Genomic DNA, 21,933 nt, shown 5'->3' on the forward strand with positions numbered 1-21,933 from the left:
TGAATATATTAAAATGAATAAATATATAAAATGTGACAGTCTTAGTACATTAAACTTTTATTTACCACTTCTTATGCTCTTGTTGTCATGTAAGAGCCTGACGTGACTTATCGACCGAGTACACATGCACTTTACATATACATACCTAATACCTGCACAGTACTGTGAAAGTCATTAAACAAGGAAGTCATTAGACTAGGGTGACTCCCGTGCTTTGGCAGCCAACGTAAGGAAGCCGCAACCTAAGCCAGAGTCAATTTCTGTAAATACCTCAAGGTTAAGAAATCAACACTTGAAAGCAACCAATCACAAACTCCACTAACTAGACTTTCCCGAATAATGCAACTGCCCAAACTAAAACCAGTTAAGCGACCCCCTTGCTTTGCTCCTGTGTCTGCCCTGTGGGAGCCTTTCTCTTCGTCCCTGCTGGTAAGAGTGAGTGCCCTCTGACCACTTTCAGTTTGGCACTGCCTGATTTAAATCGTTTTATCCAACGAACTCTTCACAAGTTTAATGTTCCTCAGTTAATCTTTTAACAGTATTATATTATTACATTTACTTTAAGCAATCACCTCTCAAAGGAAAATACAGTTATACGTAAAAGATAGATCTATTCTCCACAAATTCACTGTTGCCATACTCTTCCTCCTTCCGATGGCAAGTTTACTTCTGCATATCCTGTAGTGCAGAACTGCTGGCAATTCTTTCATCTTTTATTGATCTGAAAGTGTCTTTTTTTCATCTTCATTTTTAATGGGTCGTTTCACAGAATATGTAATTGTTGGTTGACTTTCCTTTCAACGCTTTAAAGATGTCATCCTGTTCTCTTCGGCCTCTGTTGTTTCTGATGAGACATCAACGTTCATTTGTACTGGGGCTCCCATGCTGTTCTTGTTCAGTTGCTGACTTATGTCTGACTCTTTGTGACCCAATGGACTGCAGCACACCAGGCTTCCCTGTCCTTCACTATCTCCCGGAGTTTGCTTAGGCTCATGTCCATTGAGTCAGTGATGCCATCCAACCAACTCATTCTCTGTCACCCCCTTCTCCTCCCGCCTTAAGGTCTTTTCCAATGAGTCTGCTCTTTGCATCAGGTGGCCAAAGTATTGGAGTTTCAGCTTCAGCATCAGTCCTTCCAATGAACATCCATGACCGATCTCCTTTAGGATGGACTGGTTGGATCTCCTTGCAGTCCAAGGGACTCTCAAGAGTCTTCTCCAACACCACAGTTGGAAAGCATCAATTCTTTGGCACTCAGCTTTCTTTATAGTCCAACTCTCACATCCATACATGACTACTGGAAAAACCATGGCTTTGACTAGACAGGCTTTTGTCATCAAAATGAAGTCTCTGCTTTTTAATATGCTCTCTAGGTTTGACATAGCTTTTCTTCCAAGGAGCAAGCGTCTTTCAATTTCATGGCTGCAGTCACTGTCCCCAGTGGTTTTGGAGCCCAAGAAAATTAAACTTGTCACTGTTTTCATTTTCCCCTCATCTGTTTGCCATGAAGTGATGAGACTGGATGCCATGATCTTATTTTTTTGAGTGTTGAATTTTAAGCCAACTTTTTCACTCTCCTCTTTCACTTTCATCAAGAGGCTTTTTAGTTCCTCTTCACTTTCTGCCATAAGGGTGGAGTCATCTGCATATCTGAGGTTATTGATATTTCTCCCAGCAATCTTGATTCCAGCTTGTGCTTCTTCCAGCCCAGCGTTTCTCATGATGTACTCTGCATATAAGTTAAATAAGGAGGATGACAATATACAGCCTTGATGTACTCCTTTCCCAATTTGGAACCAGTCTGTTGTTCCATGTCCAGTTCTAACTATTGCTTTTTGACCTGCATACAGGTTGCTCAGGAGGCAGATAAGGTGGGCTGGTATTCCAACCTCTTTAAGAATTTTCCACAGTTTGTTGAATGTTTTTTACTTCCTCTGGTGAGTTTTGAGATTATCTCTTTGTGATTTTCAGTGTTTTAACTATGATGTGCCTAAGTGTCTTTTTTTAAAAATATCTTGCTTGGGGTTTGCTATTTATAGCTTCTGGTGAATGATGTCAGATTCGTCATCTCTGAAGTAGAGAATTTAGCTTTGGGACCAGAGACACAGCTTCAGGCACTCAGAACTTCGGAAAAAGTTTTATTACAGTGAAAAAGAGAGAAAGCTTCTGCCATAGAATTCAGAAAGGGGCAGAGAGTGCCCCACTCACTAGTCTTTATCAAGACCTTATATACTTTTTTCAGTTGGTTACTAACAAAAGAAAGGTCTTGCCAGACCCACTCCCACAACATACATTTTAAGATAATAGGATTAGTTAGAAGGTTCTTGTTAAGAAGGAGAAATATGTCCTTGAGCAAGATAAAATTGTTGTTTTATAATCATTAGTACAGAATTTAAGGAAAAACATGCCCTTGCACAAGATGAATTGTTTTGTTGTATAATCATTAGCTCTGGGCTTAAAGAAAGTTAGTCTTAGAAGAAATAGATTGTTGCAACTAATAACTCAGAGCTTTAAAAAAAAAAGTCTTATGTAACTAAGACAAGGAATGTAGAAAAAAAGTTTATCCCTTTTCTCCTTGAGGGCCCAAGATCACTTTCTCCTCCTCCAGGGCCCTGGGCTCCTTATCAACCTATGTAAGCATTGACTCTCTTGTTAGGCTTCTTGGATTTGTAACTTGTTTTTTTTTTCCCCAAATTTCGGCAATTTTTTCAGTTTCTGTTTCTTCCAGTTTTTGGCCTCATTTCCTCTCTCCAGTTAAATACATGTTAGCTTGCTTGATATTGTCCCATAGGTTACTGAGGCTTTGTTACTCTTTGTAAGTCTCATTTTTTCCTCTTCTTTACCTAGTATTGTTTCTATTGACCTGATTTCAGGGTTTACTGATCCTTTCCTCTGAAGTCTTTGACTTGCTGTCCCAGGTGGTGTGGGTGGTAACAAATTTGCTTGCCAGTGCAGGAGACACATGGGATGTGGGTTCAATCCCCTGCAGTAGGAAATGGCACCCCACTCCAGTACTCTTGCCTGGAAAACTCCATGGACAGAGGAGCCTGGTGGGCTACAGTCAATGGGGCTGCAAAGAGTCAGACACCACTGCATGACTAAGAGGAGGTGGGTGGGAGCCAGAGGTGGACATTTCTTATGTCTTTTTCAATAACAGATTCTTTCAGAACATTTCGTTTCTGATGTTTTTGATGCTGTTTTCTACGGGGGCCGTAAGCTTAGTCCTAGTCCACCACTTCGGTAATCCAGCACCACCCTGTCTCCTGTTTTTTTCCCACTCTATCTTCTAATCCTAAAAATGGATTAGGATCAAGAGAATAAGGAGACAAGCCACAGGATGTGAGAAAATACATGTACCTGATGAAAGACTATTTTTCAAAGTATACAAAGAACTCATAAAACTCAACAATAAGAAAACAAACAACCCAAATTAAAAAATGGACCAAAGACCTGAACAAGAACTTTATCAAAGAAGACATATAGATGGCAAATAAGTATATGAAAAGATGCTCCACGTGATCTGTCATCAAGGAAATGCAAATTAAAGCAGCGAGATACTGGTTTACATCGATCAGAAAGGCCAAAATCTAAAACTTTGACAACACCCTCCAGGAACTCTCAGTCATTGTTGATGGGAATACAAAAATGGAACAGCTATTTTAGAAATCAGTTTGACAGTTTCTTACAGAAGTGACGTACTCAATACACAATTCAGCAATCATGCTCATTGGTATTTACCCAAAGGGGTTGAAAATCGGTGTCCACACAAAAACCTGGACGCAGATATTTATGGCAACTTTATTCATAATTGCCACAACTTGGAAATGGTCAAGACGTCCTTCAGTAGGTAAACAGGTAAATAAATGTTGGTGCATCCAGACTATGGAATAGTATTCAGTACAAAAAAGAAATGAGCTGTCAGTCAAGGCATGGAGGAAATGTAAATGTACATTATTAAATGCAAGAAGTTAATCTGAAAAGGCTAAATACTGTATGATTCCAACTGTATGACATTCTGAAAGTGAACGTCACTCAGTCATATCTGACTCTTTGAGACCCTATGGACTACACAGTCCATGGAATTCTCTAGGCCAGAATACTGGAGTTGTTAGCCATTCCCTTCTCCATGGGATCTTCCCAAGCCAGGGACCGAACTCAGGTCTCCCACATTGCAGGCGGATTCTTTACCAGCTGAGCCACCAGAGAAGTCCAAGAATACTGGAATGGGTAGCCTATCCATTCTTCAACAGATCTTCCTGCCCCAGGAATCGAACCAGGGTCTCCTGCATTGCAGGCAGATTCTTTACCAGCTGAGCTACCAAGGACATTCTGGATATGTCCCTGGTATGACATTCTGGATCAGGCAAACTATATGGAGACAGTAACAAGATGAGTGGTTTCCAGAAGATTTTTAAGGCAGTGAAATGGAAACCGTTCACCTCATATTGGGACTTAAACCCATGTGCCGGGACTCAAACCCAGCCAAAACCCAGCTTGGGACTCTTACGCATGTGGCTGGGACTTGAACCTGGCCAAAAGCCATAGTTTTCCAGTTAAGATCATACACCTGGTTTGAAGACCTAATGAAACTCAGGTTCTTCTTCCGTTTTGCTTGTGCAGGGTACCCAGTGCCGTGTGGAGCATTCTCTAGTTGCGCTGAGCAGGCTACTCTTTGATGCCGTGTGCAGGCTTCTGTGGCAGTGGACTTTCTTGGTGGTGGAGCACAGGCTCTGGGCTTCAGCAGTGGCCGCTCACAGTAGTGGCGGTCTGTGAGCTGGGCTTCAGTAGCTGTGGCTCCTGAGCGTGAGTTGCTCTGTGGCATGTAGAATCATCCCAGACCGGGGACTGGACTCATGTCCTCTGCATTGGCAGGCAGATTCCCGTCCACTGTACCACATGGGTAGTCCAAAGCTCAGGTTCTTGATGTCTCATCACAGAAAGAATCTAGTGAGAGACAAAGTGATCGGCAAGAAGTGGATGTATTTAGCAAGGAACACGCTCCAAACAATGTGGGCCATGTCAGAAGATCAGAGTGGCCTCGAAATGTGGTGTGGTTAGTTCTTATGGGCTGGGTAATTTCATAGGCTAATGAGTGCAAAAATTATTCCAACTATTTTGGGGAAAGGGCAGAGATTACCCAGAGAGGGCAATGGCACCCCACTCCAGTACTCTTGCCTGGAAAATCCCATGGATGGAGGAGCCTAGTAGGCTGCGGTCCATGGGGTCACTAAGAGTCGGACACGACTAAGCGACTTCACTTTCACTTTCATGCATTGGAGAAGGAAATGGCAACCCACTCCAGCGTTCTTGCCTGGAGAATCCCAGGGACGGGGGAGCCTGGTGGGCTGCCATCTATGGGGTCGCACAGAGTCAGACACGACTGAAGTGACTTAGCCTTAGCAGCAACAGAGATTACCAGGAATTGGGGCCCCACGCGCTTTTTTGATCTTTGACAGTCGGCCTTGGAGCTGTCACAGTACCTGTGGGTGTGTCCCGTAGCTCGCTGCTGTGTTACAGTGAGCATATACTGAAGATCCAGGGCTAGTCAAGTGGGCTTGTCTGCCATCTTGGACCCATTTGATTCTAATCAGTTTATGTTGTGTCCTAAGGCTATCTCATTCTTTCAAATGTTATGTCCTACCCTCTTCTCTCCTATTTCAAAACTAGTCTGTGATACCATTAATGGTCTATTTTGATAAATTGATTAGGAGTCAAAATGGTGCTGGATTAAGCAAATGCTAGAGGAGTACGTCAAGGCTGTATATTGTCACCCTGCTTATTTAATTTATATGCAGAGTACATCACGCGAAATGCTGGGTTAGATGAAGAACAAGCTGGAATCAAGATTGCTGGGAGAAATATCAATAACCTCAGATATGCAGATGACACCACCCTTATTGCAGAAAGTGAAGAAGAACTAAAGAGCCTCTTGATGAAAGTGAAAGAGGAGACTGAAAATGCTGGCTTAAAACTCAACATTCAAAATACTAAGATCATGGCATCTGGTCCCATCACTTCATGGCAAATAGATGGGGAAACAATGGAAACAGTGACAGATTTTATTTTCCTGGGCTCTAAAATCACTGCAGATGATGACTACAGACATAAAATTAAAAGACACTTGCTTCTTGGAAGAAAAGTGATGACCAGCCTAGACAGCTTATTAAAAAGCAGAGACATTACTTTGCCAACAAAGGTCCATGTAGTCAAAGCTACGGTTTTTCCAGTAATCATGTATGGATGTGAGAGTTGGACCATAAAGAAAGCTGAGTGCCAAAGAATTGATGCTTTTGAACTATGGTGTTGGAAAAGACTCTTGAGGGTCCCTTGGACTGCAAGGAGATCAAATCAGTCAATCCTAAAGGAAGTCATACCTGAATATTCATTGGAAGGACTGATGTTGAAACTGAAACTCCAGTACTTTGACCACCTGATGCAAAGAACTGACTCCTTGGAAAAGACCCTGATGCTGGGAAAGATTGAAGGCAGGAGAGAAGGGGACAACAGAGGATGAGATGGTTGGATGGCATCACAGAGTCGATGGACATGAGTTTGAGCAATGCTGGGAATTGGTGATAGACAGGGGAGCCTGGCATGTTGCAGGCCATGGGGTCGCAAAGAGTCGGACACGACTGAGTGACTGAACTGAACTGAACTGAGAGGGAAAGCCAACTAAAGGAATTGTAACAGGCTTAGGGGAACTTTCAGTAGAGTGTGCATTGATTATCTAAAACTAGACAGCTTGTATATTCCTAGCACATAAGCGCATTCTCTTAATTGGACTCTCAGGAAGTAATGGTTCTAAGAATTCAAAACCTCAAATAATTGCTTAACAACAAACAAACACGATGGCCATTTTGGAGGCCAGGGGTTTATCATCCTCAGTAGTCTGCCTGAGACTACTTTTATAAATTAGTTGTATTTCACGAGCTGCAACAAGAGAACCCACCTTAATGCGAAGCCTGTGCACCGCATCTAGAGTAGCCCCCACCTTCCGCAGCTAGGGCAATCCTGCGTACAGCAACTCAGCCAGAAATAAATTAATTTTTAAAAAGAAAGAAAATGTAATCTAGGGCTGATCTTTTTGGTTTTAAGAAAATTGCTTTAACCAGGACTTATGCCTGAGTGGAGGCCGGTTCACAGCTACAGAAAGGTAAGCTGGAGATCCTGAGCAGAGCGGAGTTTTCCTGAAAAACAGTTTCAGATAAAGGGGAAATCGAGTGCCTGGTGTTCTGTGTCCTAGAGCTGTGAGTCTTTAACCCTAGCTGTGCACCAGAATGACCTTGGAGCTTTGAACAACACAGAAGTCCAGTCTCCCAGGGGATTCTAATGTATCCCCAAAGATGGGGACCACTGCCCAGAGCATGAGGACGTTTCAGGTAGAAAAACCCAAAGCAGTTTCTACCGATCACTGGCCACAGCCACAGCTATTAGTTAGCCGCACATACTGGACCTGACTGTGAATGATGGAAAATCCTGGTGAACATGGAGGAAAAATGCACTCACAGGCAGTGAAACCTGCTGCACCAGATTGTGGGAACTTAGCCAATGAGTCTTGGAGGACCCCTGCCCACAGGAATACCTGAGCCCTTGCATCCAGGGCGCCGTGGGCATTTGCCGTGACTTGGATTTATGGAGGCTGATTAGCCATCCTAGCTCACCCAGGCTAGCCAGGTCACAGGGCTCTTGTTGCTAACACTGGAGAGGTCCCAGGCAAACGGTTGAGTTGGTCACCCCAGTGGTTTGGCCTCTTCTCTGTAGGATCCAAGAGGGAAGGGGTTGACTTGGCCAATGGAGTCAGGCCTGAGGCCGAGAGGGGGACATTTACTGGTGGCTTCCTCTCTAGCTGGGCTGTAAGAGGCAGCGTCCTCTCCTCCTACCTCTGTTCCAGTCTCCCTGAGACATTCCTGTATATGTTCTGGATTCCAGCCCGGGCCGTCAGAGCCTGGGAGCCTCTGGGGCCTGGAAGAAAATGGAATTTCCCCCAAACTCTAAAGATCTGCTCTGTTGACCTCTGTAGGACCATGACTTTCCTCCAGAGTCAGGACGTGGGGCTTTGAGACTCACTGCCTTTTGCCTGGAGCCTTTGTTCTTGAAAGTCAGGTGGATCGCCTCTGGGGGAGAAATGAGACAGGCTGGGACCTGGCAACCCTTTGCTGCAGTGCTTGTACCTGGGAAAAATCCCCTTCTTGAGCAACAGAATGCAAAGAAACTTTAAGAATAACAGAAAACAAAGAAACTCTGTAAGAGTTTCCCTGGTAACTCAGATGGTGAATAATCTGCCTGCAATGCAGGAGACCAGGGTTCGATCCCTGGGTTGGAAAGATCCCCTGGAGAAGGGAACCGCAACCCACTCCGGCGTTCTTTCCAGGAGAATTCCACTGGCTACAGTCCACAGAGTCACAAAGATTCGGACATGACTGAGTGACTAACACTTTCACTTTCATAAGGGACTAAAAATAACGGTGTGCGTGTGCAGTTGGAGGAAATTATGGACTACAAAATACAAAAAGGCCAAAGACACAACTCCACTTCTGAAGAGCTGGGAGCAGAAGCACGGTGCCCGGAGTAAAAGCAGGGTACTGCTCTTGCCCTCTGCACACAACATGACCAGTCACCCCTTCAGCCTGGACACATCCCTGCCCTCTCCCATGCACGGAACCAGCTCACCCCTGCTTGGGGAGTGAGCAAGGGAACCTGTGACTTGTTCTCACTCTCTCCTGCTGCATCAGGAGCCCCCGTGAAGCCTTGCCTGAAAAGAAATCAGTTGTATTTCTATGCATTTTACTTCCAAGGGTATTCATTGTGTCCTTGGAAACCATCTTAACATCTAGTTAGCCATTCATTGTGGACTTAGAAATAAAACGTCTATAGAGGACTGCTTAATTAAGTAAATTAATACATCCAAGTGATGTGATAGTTTACAGATCTTCATAAAGATGTAAAATATTTAAGGACATGGGAGAATAAGATTAATACTTTCAAAATAACATTTTTTGTTTGTTTTTGAGATGATTGTGTTTTATTATCGCTTTAATTCCTTTAGGAAAACAGTTTACTAAAATGTTTTATTAAAATTATAAAACATTTGGTGAAAACATATTTTTAACCTTGTTTCCCCATCTTTTTTTTTTTTTTTTTTTTCTGTTGAGGAACATCAAAGACACACCATTATTTTGTTTCTGTTATATTTTCTTATATTCTTTTTTGTGTTCTATCCATTGTTCTAGAAGTTTTTAGCCATTATATAGCTACATCATTTGGGAATATTGGTTAAACAGCTATTTGTACATAGTGATTTTATATTTCTAGATACTAATGTTTCCCTTTCTTTTTTGCAATACAGTTGATTTACAATGTGTTAATTTCTACTGTAAGCAGTGACTCAGTTATACATATATACATATATATATGTATGTATATATATATATATATATATATATATATATATATACACACAGACAGAGGATGAGATGGCTGGATGGTATCACTGACTCGATGGACGTGAGTCTGAGTGAACTCCGGGAGTTGGTGATGGACAGGGAGGCCTGGCGTGCTGCGATTCATGGAGTCGAAAAGAGTTGGACACGACTGAGCGACTGATCTGATCTGATCTGATATATAGAGAGTCCCTTGGACTGCAAGAAGATCCAACCAGTCCATCCTAAAGGAGATCAGTCCTGAGTGTTCATTGGAGGGACTGATGTTGAAGCTGAAACTCCAGTACTTTGGCCACCTGATGAGAAGAGCTGACTCATTTAAAAAGACCCTGATGCTGGGAAAGATTGAAGGCAGGAGGAGAAGGGGATGAGAAAGAATGAGATGGCTGGATGGCATCACTGACTCAATGGACATGAGTTTGGGTAAACTCTGGGAGTTGGTGATGGACAAGGAGGCCGGGCATGCTGCGGTTCATGGGGTCACAAAGAGTCGGACATGACTGAGTGACTAAACTGAACTGAATATACACACACACACACATACATATACATTCCTTTTTAATATTCTTTTCCATTGTGGTTTATCAGTTATTGAATATAGTTCCCTGTGCTATATATAACAACAGTAGGACCTTGTTGTTCATCCTTCCTATACGTAATAGCTTACACCATGATAACATTTTTAAGACAAAGCAGCTTGCAAAAAGTATATACAGTTTGATGCTGCTGCTGCTGCTAAGACACTTCAGTCGTGTCCGACTCTGTGTGACCCCATAGACGGCAGCCCACCAGGCTCCCCCGTCCCTGGGATTCTCCAGGCAAGAACACGGGAGTGGGTGGCCATTTCCTTCTCCAATGCATGAAAGTAAAAAGTGAAAGTGAAGTCGCTCAGTCGTGTCCGACTCTTCTCGAACCCATGGACTGCAGCCTACCAGGCTCCTCTGTCCATGGGATTTTCCAGGCAAGAGTACTGGAGTGGGGTGCCATTGCCTTCTCCGCAATTTGATGCTAGTTTTATTTAAGTGTATTTGTGTGTAGAAAGAGGTTACACATCAAAATGTTGAGTTATTTGTGGGTAAGTGTATTATGGGCATTTTTTTCCTTATCATTTATGTGTTTCTATATTATTACAAACAACACATATATTGTTTTTAAGTAGAAAAAGGTATAGTTTTAAAAATGAGTTGAGTCATATGAACAAAAAGGAGTTAATGTTAAAAATAGGATAGATTGTTCATGATATTAAGCAAAATTTTATTATATGAAAGTGGAATCATAATAATCTTCTCGTAATGTGCCCGCCACCTTGTAAAAAGTAAGTAGTAAGTGGACATTTTCTATAGTTGACCCTTCTTCTATAGGAAGTGGCCAGCATGCCTCTTAAATACCAGAAGCTTTGTATCCATTTTTTTAGGGAATCCTTATAGCTTTGAGTCTGTGTTCTCCCTATTTCTTCAGATGACAAAGGGAGGCTTGGAGCAGTTAAGTGACGTGTCCACGTTCCTCTGACTTTTCTAATTACTTTTATTTCTTTATTTGGCTGTGCCGGGACTTAGTTGCGGCATGCAGGATCTTCGATCTTCCTTGCAGTGAGCCAGATCTTTTTAGTTGTGGCACACGAACCCTTGATTGCAGCGGGTGGGATCTGGTTTCTGGGCCTGGGCTCGAAGCTGGGCCCCGTGCCTTGGGAGTGCAGAGTCTTAGCCATCGGACCAACGGGGAAGTCCCAAGTTCCTATGACTTTTACATGAGACATCTGCTAAAACAAACAAAACTCCTACATTATAAGATTCTGAAATACACACTTAAGTGGCTTAAGATCCTTGTCAGTATAGCATGGTGGTTAAAGACACCAACACTGGCTCTGGAGCTCAGCATAGCTGATTTCAAGTCCCAGCTCGGCCGCTTATTCTGTGACTTCTGGGCAAATTACTTGGCTTTCTGGTGCCCTCGCATGTCTGCTATAAAAGGGAGGCAACACGATTTAGGGTTTCTGTGAGGATTAAATGAATAAAGCACTTAAAACAATAAGAACGCAATAACTGACACATGTCAGCTGGAGTGCAATGTCACGTCCATCCTCTTCCACGCTAGGAGCCAGATCACTGCTCGGCTGCAGTACTGTGACTGGAAAGAAGGAGCTCCTGTCTGCAGGGAGCCCTCAATAGTTTAAATCGCCATGGCCTCTGAGGGTGTGCATGCATGTGTGTGTGTGTGCATGTTTGTGTGTGTGTGTGTGTGTGTTCAGTTGCTTGGTCATGTCTGACTCTTTGTGACCCCATGGACTATAGTCTGCCAGGCTCCTCTGTCCATGGAATTTTCCAGGCAAGAATACTGGGGTGGGTTGCCATTTTCTTCCCCAGGGGATCTTCCCAACCCAGAGATCAAAACAGAGTCTCCTGTATCTAGCCACCTGATGGCTGGAGCGTTAATAGATCCCTTAGTTAAATGAGTCAAAGGAAATTCTCGAAAGTTGGAGTTTTTCTTCTGAGGTCCTTGGATCCCCACTGTTAACAAGTAACACAGTAACATCAGGGACATTACCTTATAGTTGTACCTCATTTGAAAACAGAGATGGTATCTCCACTTTATCCACCAAACTTGTCTGTCGCCAGAAATTAAATCTGGAATTAAAAATAGTAGATTAGCTATATTTTTATTACTGTCATTACTGTAATTACTTCAGTGGCATTCTCAAGACTGCTGCCCAAAGGAGATTCTAAGAGAGTTGGCTACAGCAGCTTTAATGCAGTAAATGTTTGGAAATCCAGGGCTTTTGTAAGACAACATTTGTTTAAAAAAAAATGGGACGGGGGGATGATGTTACCTATATTTCTTCTATTTCTGTATTATTGTTAAAAAATTTAATATGACCAGGCATGACACAATAAGACATTTGAATTTATACTGAAGGGGAAAAAAAAATATTGCACTGATCATTATCATAAAGAAGTTAAAAAAAAAAAAGCACCAAAACCCTTATTCATGTTGCACACAGAGCAGCTCATTCTAATTATCTGTTAATAGGCCCAAAACACATTGTTGTATTCAATTATGCTTGGCTTTTTTTACTTATTGATTTTATAAGAGCATATTCTTAACCGAAAGGGATTCCACTCCAAACCTTTTCAGTTCAGTTCAGTTCAGTCGCTCAGTTGTGCCTGACTCTTTGCGACCCCATGAACCTCAGCACGCCAGGCCTCCCTGTCCATCACCAACTGCCAGAATCTACCCAAATCCATGTCCATTGAGTCAGTGATGCCATCCAACCATCTCATCCTCTGTCATCCCCTTCTCCTCTCACCCTCAATCTTTCTCAGCATCGGGGTCTTTTCAAAAGAGTCAGCTCTTTGCATCAGGTGGCCAAAGTAATAGAGTTTCAGCTTCAATACCAGTCCTTCCAATGAACACCTAGGACTGATCTCCTTTAGGATGGACTGGTTGGATCTCCTTGCAGCCCAAGGGACTCTCAAGAGTCTTCTCCAACACCACAGTTCAAAAGCATCAATTCTTCAGCGCTCAGCTTTCTTTATAGTCCAACTCTCACATCCATACATGACTACTGGAAAAACCATAGCTTTGACTAGACGGACCTTTGTTGGCAAAGTAGTGTCTTATCAAGCATTTACTATGTGCCAGGGCCTGTGCTAAATACTTTACGTGCATTATTATCCCATTCAATCCTCACCATACTCCTTTTTTTTTTTTTTTCCAAGGTGGTAAGAAAAACTTTATTCAAGGTAAGAGTACTACAGTGGGGTCTTATAATCGGGGAGAGAGATTGAGCTTAAGTCTGACCCCAGCAGGGACACAGCTGGGATTTACAGCTAAGAACAGGGTGGGTCCACGGGGTTGCAAAGAGACACTGGGAGACTGAAAAGCAATGAACAGCAACAGGGTGGGTGTCAGTGGGTGGAAACTTACTCAGAGGACCATAAGGGTGAGGGTGGGTTCTGGCTCAACTGAGAGTGATAAGATACTGAGGCCTCACCATACTCCTACTGGTGGTTACTGTGATGAGGAAATTGAGGTTCAGCAAAGTTAGATAACTTGTCTTATGGGGAAATGACAACAAAGAGAAGAAGACAGAGCTGTACCTGGTTCATCAGACTCTAGTGCCCGTGTTCTAACCACAAGTATCTCTGTTATTTCACCACCTCTGAACCTGCTGTTTTAGGGTAAAATGGAGTTTGGGCTTCGTCATTCCAAAGGTGGCTTCTAGCTTTAACATTTTATGACCCTACAATGATCAAAGATTGGGTGCTTAGATTCTAGTAAAGACTCACAGTTCAGACCAGAGCTTTATTTCTCCCTTGAGTCCACTGGGACATGAAGGAGATGATGTTCTCCTGGCTGATCCATTCCCAGCTTGGTGCCTAGACTGTTTAAAGAGCTGGGTGTTAGCTACAACCCCACTCTGATTCAGGCAGTGAATCTTTAGAATGAACATTTTAAAGAAGGATACATAAATATAACTTGAAAAGTGAAATGAATCTATCAACCATGAAGAATGTTGTTCAGTCATGTCCAACTCTCTGCGACCCCATGAACTGCAGCATGCCAGGCTTCCCTGTCCATCAACATCTCCCAAAGCTTCCTCAAACTCATGTCCATTGAGTTGCTTTTCCTCTATTTCTTTGCATTGATCACTGAGGAAACCTTTCTTAGCTCTCCTTGCTATTCTATGGAACTCTGCATTCAAATGGGTGTATCTTTCCTTTTCTCCTTTGCCTTTAGCTTCTTTTCTTTTCTCAGCTATTTGTAAGGCCTCCTCAGACAACCATTTTGCCTTTTTGCATTTTTTTTTTTTTCCTGGGGATGGTCTTGATCACTGCCTCCTGTACAATGTCATGAATCTCCGTCCATAGTTCTTCAGGCACTCTGTCAGATCTAATCCCTTGAATATATTTGTCAATCCACTGTATAATTGTAAGGGATTTGATTTAGGTCATATCTGAATAGTGGTTTTCCCTACTTCAATTTAAGTCTAAATTTTGCAATAATGAGTTCATTATCCGAGCCACAGTCAGCTCCCGGTCTTGTTTTTGCTGAGTGTATAGGGCTTCTCCATCTTGGGCTGCAAAGAATATAATCAATCTGATTTCAGCATTGACCATCTGGTGGTGTCCATATGTAGAGTGTTCTCTTGTATTGTTGGAAGAGGGTGTTTGTTATGACCAGTGCGTTCTCTTGGCAAAACTCTGTTAGCCTTTGCCCTGCTTCATTTTGTACTCCAGGTCAAATTTGGCTGTTACTCCAGCTATCTCTTGACTTCCTACTTTTGCATTCCAGTCCCCTCCAATGAAAAAGACATCGCTTTTGGGTGTTAGTTCTAGAAGGTCTTGTAAGTCTGCATAGAACCGTTCAACTTCAGCTGCTTCAGCATTACTAGTTGGGGCATAGACTTGGATTAAGTGATATTGAATGGCTTGTCTTGGAAACAGAGATAGATTGCACCCAAGTATTACATTTTGGACTCTTTTGTTGACTATGAGGGCTACTCCATTTCTTCTAAGGGATTCTTGCCCACAATAGTAGATATAATGGTCATCTGAATTAAATTCACCTATTCCAGTCCATTTTAGTTCACTGATTCCTAATGTGTCAATGTTCACTCTTGCCATCTCCTGTTTGACCACTTCTAATTTACCTTGATTGATGGACCTAACAAACAATAGAGTGGGAAAGACTAGAGATCTCTTCAAGAAAATTAGAGATACCAAAGGAACATTCCATGCAAAGATGGGTACAATAAAGGACAGAAATGGTACGGACCTAACAGAAGCATAACATATTAAGAAGAGATGGCAAAAATACACAGAAGAACTATACAAAAAAATATCTTCATGACCCAGATAACCATGATGGTGTGGTCACTCACCTAGAGCCAGACATCCTGGAAGGTGAAGTCAAGTGGGCCCTCAGAAGCATCACTATGAACAAAGCTAGTGGAGGTGATGGAATTCCAAATGCACAGAACTGTTGAGCTATTTCAAATCCTAAAAGATGATGCTGTTAAAGTGCTGCACTCAATATGCCAGTAAATTTGGAAAACTCAGCAGTGGCCACAGGACTGGAAAAGGTCCATTTTCATTCCAATCCCAAAGAAAGGCAATGCCAAAGAATGCTCCAAGTACTGCACAATTGCACTCATCTCACTTGCTAGCAAAGTAATGCTCAAAATTCTCCAAACTAGGCTTCAACAATACATGAATCATGAATTTCCAGATGTTCAAGCTGGATTCGGAAAAGGCGGAGGAATCAGAGGTCAAATTGCCAACATCCATTGGATCATAGAAAAAGCAAGAAAATATCAGAGAAACATCTACTTCTGCTTTTTTGATTATGCCAAAGCCTTTGACTATGTGGATCACAAGAAACTGGAAAATTCTTCCAGAGATGGGAATACCAGACTGCCTTACCTGCCTCCTGAGAAATCTGTATGCAGCTCAAGAAACAACATTTAGAACTGGACACAGAACAAAGGACCGATTCCAAATCGGGAAAGGAGTATGTCAAGTCTGTATATTGTCACCCTGCTTATTTAACTTCTATGCAGAGTACATCATGAGAAATGCTGGGCTGGAAGAAGCACAAGCTGGAATCAAGATTGTCGGGAGAAATATCAATAACCTCAGATATGCAGATGACACCACCCTTATGGCAGAAAGCGAAGAGGAACTAAAGAGCCTCTTGATGAAAGTGAAAGAGGAGAGTGAAAAAGCTGGTTTAAAAATCAACATCCAAAAAACAAAGATCATGGCATCCGGTCCCATCACTTCATGGCAAATAGATGGGGAAACAATGGAAACAGTGACAGACTTTATTTCAGGGGGCTCCAAAATCACTGCAGATGGTGACTGCAGCTATAAAATTAAAAGACGCTTACTCCTTGGACAAAAAGCTATGACCAACCTAGGCAGCATATTAAAAAGCAGAGATGTTATTTTGCCAACAAAGGTCCGTCTAGTCAAGGCTATGGTTTTTCCAGTAGTCAGGTATGGATGTGAGAGTTGTACTGTGAAGAAAGCTGAGTGCCAAAGAATTGATGCTTTTGAACTGTGGTGTTGGAGAAGACTCTTGAGAGTCCCTTGGACTACAAGGAGATCCAACCAGTCCATCCTAAAGGAAATGAGTCCTGAATATTCATTGGAAGGACTGATGCTGAAGCTGAAACTCCAATACTTTGGCCACCTGATGCAAAGAACTGACTCATTGGAAAAGACCCTGATGCTGGGAAAGATTGAAGGTGGGAGGAGAAGGGGATGACAGAGATGAGATGGTTGGATGGCATCACCCACTCAATGGACACGAGTTAGAGCAAGCTCCGGGAAATGGTGAAGGCCAGGGAAGCCTGGCGTGCTTCAGTCCATGGGGTCGCAAAGAGTCGGACACGACTGAGCGACTGAACCGACTGAGTCAGTGGCCCCATCCAACCATCTCATCCTCTGTCATCCCCTTCTTCTCCCACCTTCAATCTTTCCCAGCATCAGGGTCTTTTCTAATGAGTCAGTTCTTCCCATCAGGCAGCCAAAGTATTGGAGCCTCACCTTCAGCATCAGTCCTTCTAATGGAATTTCAGGGCTGATTTCCTTTAGGATTGACTGGTTGGATCTCCTTGCAGTCCAAGGGACTCTCAAGAGTCTTCTCCAACACCACAGTTGAAAAATATCCAATGCTAATACTCATTAGTGACTTTTCTTTCTGAAGGTTGAGTTGGAGTTTATGTATTTATTTTTAGGGGACCTGCAAGGAGGATCTTAGTTTCCTCAACCAGAGTTTGAATCCATGACCTCTGCTGTGGAAGCATGGAGTCTTAACCACTGGACCCTCAAAGAAGTTGGAATTTATTATTTTTATTGGCCACTCTATGTGCCTTGTGGGATTTAAGTTCTCTGACCACGGATCAACCTAAGCCACGGGTCCTGGACACTCAGGGAACCGAGCCCTAAACACTGGACCACCAGGGATTTCCCCAGAGTTTATTTGATCAATCCGTTTCTGTAGACTCATACTAAAGTCTTAAGGATAGACCAATACTTTCTGAATGTCACATTTTACAAGCATTACTTTGACCTTTCACTATCAATCTAAAGGTGGGTTGGTCTCATTCTACAAACGAAGGCACTCACCCTTTGTCACCTAGCTCAGACTTCAAAGCCCATTTTCTTTCCACTATAACTTTGCTCAGCAGTTCTTCAAGTGCAGCCTGTGAACTCCCTGCAGGTAGGTCCTTTAGACACTTTCAGGGGTTCTGTGAGGTCAAAACTCCTAAGACATCACTTGTCCTTTCACATGTTGATGTTTGCTATGATGGTGCAAAAGCAACCAACTGCTGCCCTTGAGCACCAACCTAGCTAGTGGGGTCCTCGGTTTCCTGCTCACAGTGGGGGGCGGGGGGAGGGGAGGGAGACAGTTGCACTTAAGAATGGCCTTGATGCAGCAGAGACAATTGTTATTAAATCGTGACCCTTAAAGGCTTCATACCATAGTATAGCGGGGTTGTCCCAAGGAAAACCACGTGTGCAACTGGTTGCACTGTGAGCTGGACTACCCCATTTTTCATGGAACACCATTATTACTTGAAATAATTACTGACAGAAAACCAGTGGTCATGCAGACATGGGTATTGCCAGACATTGTCTTGACAATGAATGAAGTGACCTTCTCCTTCAAGAAGAATAATTGTATGTGTGTGTGTGTGTGTGTGTGTGTTAATTGCCAATGAAAAAATTTGAGCTTTCAAGCAAAAATTACAATTTTGGAAAACTTCCTAATACTAAAAGACCTTTCTGGTGAGATCAGATATTTGGCAGTATTAATAAATGTAATTTTAAAATTCTGCATAATTAAATGTGTCAAGATTTGAAAGATGGTGGATTTCCAGCAACCCTCCCAGCAAGGTCTGATCACAAACCCCAGGGGTGGGGGTGTTGGGGGCTCTATCTCAGCCCCAGGGGTTGTGGCCGCCCTTCATAACTGCTATTACCATATTTTTAAGAGTTCTATTTCCTAATAGCCAGTCCCTCATGACTCCAGCTCTTGCTATAGTTAGTAATTCTCTGGTTGAATTACCGTGTGTTCTCTCTCTCCTGATTGGATTGAGACTAGTACAGTTGGCCTTGCAAGCAAAAGCTGAGAACAGTCACCAGGGAAGAAAACCAAACCTTAACAGTCACTGCTGAGAAGCGAAGGGAGCAAGGAGAGGGGCACGATCCACCGTCCTCCTCATCTTTGTCAACAGCAAGAGCCCCCAAAGGGAGGGGGTGCAGTTTGAAGAAGAAAGTTTGGAATCGCTGCTTTTAGATATAAATAAGAATTGAAAATTAAACCAAATAGTACCCACATCTCCAGCAGGCTATTTTTTTCACCTGTGAAGAGTGTGATGTCATCCCTTCAAAACAGTTAAACGAGTAGGAAGTGAATGACCCAACCAATTGAGGTTTGAAAGTAACTAAATAAGAAGTCATCAGGTGATGAATTGACCATCGCAGTGTCCATGATGAGGACAGCAGAGAGGAGATCAATCTTATCAGTGACGGGGGTGGAACTGGAGAGCTTGAAGCTTTCACAAGTAGAGGGGAAAGATCCAGCGTGAAATGGGGCGAAGTCGGGGTCTTTTTATACAGAGCTGGATACCTGAGGGCTCAGGCAGTTTAGAACTTAACAGCGGGGACTTCCCTTGTGGTCCAGTGGGTGAGAATCTGCCTCCCAAGGCAGGGAACATGGGTTCAATCCCTGGTCGGGGAACTAAGATCCCACACGCTGCAACTAAAGAGGCTTGTGCACCACAACTAGAGAAGCTCCCACACACAGCACAACTAGAGAAGGTCCCTCACAGCACAACCAGAGAAAGCCCGCACGCGCCACACATAGAGAAGCTCCCACACACAACCAGAGAAAGCCCGCACACACACCTAGAGAGGCTCCCACACACAGCCAGAGAAGGCCCGCACACACACCGAGAGAGGCTCCCACACACAGCCAGAGAAGACCACACACAAGACCCAGCAGGGCAGCACAGCCAGAAAAAAAAAAAGTTTCCATGTTTTTATTATTTACAGTAGCCAAGAAGTGGAACAACCTAAGTGTCCATCCATGAATGAATGGATAAAAGAAATGTGGTAGTACATAGAATGGAGTATTCTTCAGCCTTGAAAAAAGATGGGAATTCTGCCTTATGTGACAACACAGATGTACCAAAGGGCATTCGTTATACTAAGTGAAGTAAACCAGTCACAGAGGGACAAATACTGCATGACTCCACTTACACACTGCATCTAGAATAATCACACAGAAGCAAACGGTGGTTCCCAGAGACGGGTGGTATGGGAAACAGGGAGGTGTTGCTCAACGGGTGTGAAGTTTGTTATGTGAGATGAATGCATTCTAGAGATCTGTTGTACAACAAAGTTAACAATATTATATTGTGCACTTAAAAATCATGTTAAGAGGATAGGCCTTATGCTGTTCTCACTACAAGAACAAAACCAAAAAAAGGGGTATAGGAAACTTTTGGCAGTGATATTTTTTAACATTTATTTTTAATTGGAGGATAATTGCTTTACAATGTTGTGTTGGTTTCTGCCATACGACGACATGAATCAGTGGTGATAGAAACACTTATTACCTTGATTATAGTGATGGTTTCAGAACTGTGTGCATGTCTAAACTCATCAAATTGAACACATTAAAGATGTGCAGTTTTGGTATATAAGTTATATCTCAATAAAGCTGTTTTCTTTTAAAATTTTTTAATCCAAACCAAAAATATATATAAAAATTTGATTTTTTAAAAAGAGAACTTAATGAACTTAATAGTGAGTGGACAGCCTGAAGATGGACGAAACTGGGTCGTGGGGCCAGAAAGGCAATTAGCCAGATTCATATGAGCTCCCAAGGACAAAGGCAGCCGGGGGACGAGCACTCAGGCCAAGACGGAGCCGCTTCAGGGACGGCCGTCATCCTGCTCTGAAACGACACTAGGCTCTCCCTCTTCTGTTGGGTGGTCTTTGGCAACTTATTCGATACTGAGTTGAGAAGAGTTAGCAGAGTCCCTATTTTGAGCCCAGACAATAATCCTAGAATAATACTGACTGGCATCAAGAACTGTGCTTCTGGGACTCCCCCGGTAGAGCAGTGGTAGAGAGTCTACTTTGCAATGCAGAGGATGTGGGTTCGATCCCTGGTCAGGGAACTAAGATCCCGCGTGCTGTGGAGCAACTGAGCCCCAACGCCACAAGTACTGAGCCTGTGTACTCCGGAGCCCACGTGCTGCAACTAGAGTCCAAATACTGTGAGGAAGACCCCTCATGATGCAACTAAGCCAAATAAATAAATACTAAAAACAAAACTGTTTCTGGACCACGAGTCAAGGCGCAGTGAGGCGGATTCGGTCCTAAGCATGGACTTTTTGCCTACATTCTCACCTCTCCTCTTCCCTCTCACTCCCGGGATAATTCTGTACATGATGATCCAGGGCACACATGGGTATATGTAAATTGTTTCTTTCATAAAGCAAACTGAAATTTATTTTTCTATCCTATTTCATTTTTCAAAATGCAGGTAATGACCCCCTACATTGATACCAAGACTGGAGGCCTGCTATTCACTTTGACCACCACCACCACAGAGGAAAAGGTGACTCATGAACTGATTATAATCCAAAGAAAAGATATCCTGAGGTCTTTTTTATTTTTAAACTGAGGTCTAGTTGACACATAACATTAGTTTCATGAGTATAACATATTCAATACTTACATACATTGCAAAATGACCACCACAAAAAGTCTAGTCACCACAGTAACATTTTTTTCTTGTGATGAGAACCTGTAAGATCTACTCTCTGAACAACTTTCAAATGCAGTATGCAATACAGTATTATCGATACCATACTGTATATTGTACCCCAGCACTTATAACTCCAAGTTTATACTTCTGACCTTCTTTACCATTTTGCCTACCTTCAGCCCATGCCACTGACAACCACCCATCTGTTCTTTATATCTTTGTTTTGAAATTCGATAAGTGAGATCATGTAGTATTTGTCTTTGTCTGATTTAATTCATTTAGCATTATGCCCTCAAGATCCATCCATATTATCACAAATGGCAAGACTTCATTCTTTCTTATGGCTGAATAATGTATGTATACACACACACCACTTCATCCATTCTTCATCCATCCGTGGGTATCACTGACTCTGTGTCTTGACTATTGTAGATAATGCTGCAATGAATATGGGGATACAGCAATCTTCTTAAGTCAGTGTTTTTGTTTTCTTCGGATAAATACCCAGAAGTGAAACTCCTGGATCATATGATAGTTTTATTGTTAATTAAAAAAAAAAATCAGGGGGCGCCTCCATACTGTTCTGCATAGTGAATCTACATTCCCACCAATGGCGCACAGGGGTTTCCTTTTCCCCACGCCCTCTCCAACAGTGATTATCTCTTGTGTTTTTGGCGGGAGCCACCCCAACAGGTGCGAGGTG

The sequence above is a fragment of the Bos indicus genome, chromosome 19 (genome assembly GCF_029378745.1).
Source record: "Bos indicus isolate NIAB-ARS_2022 breed Sahiwal x Tharparkar chromosome 19, NIAB-ARS_B.indTharparkar_mat_pri_1.0, whole genome shotgun sequence".
NCBI lineage: Eukaryota > Metazoa > Chordata > Mammalia > Artiodactyla > Bovidae > Bos > Bos indicus.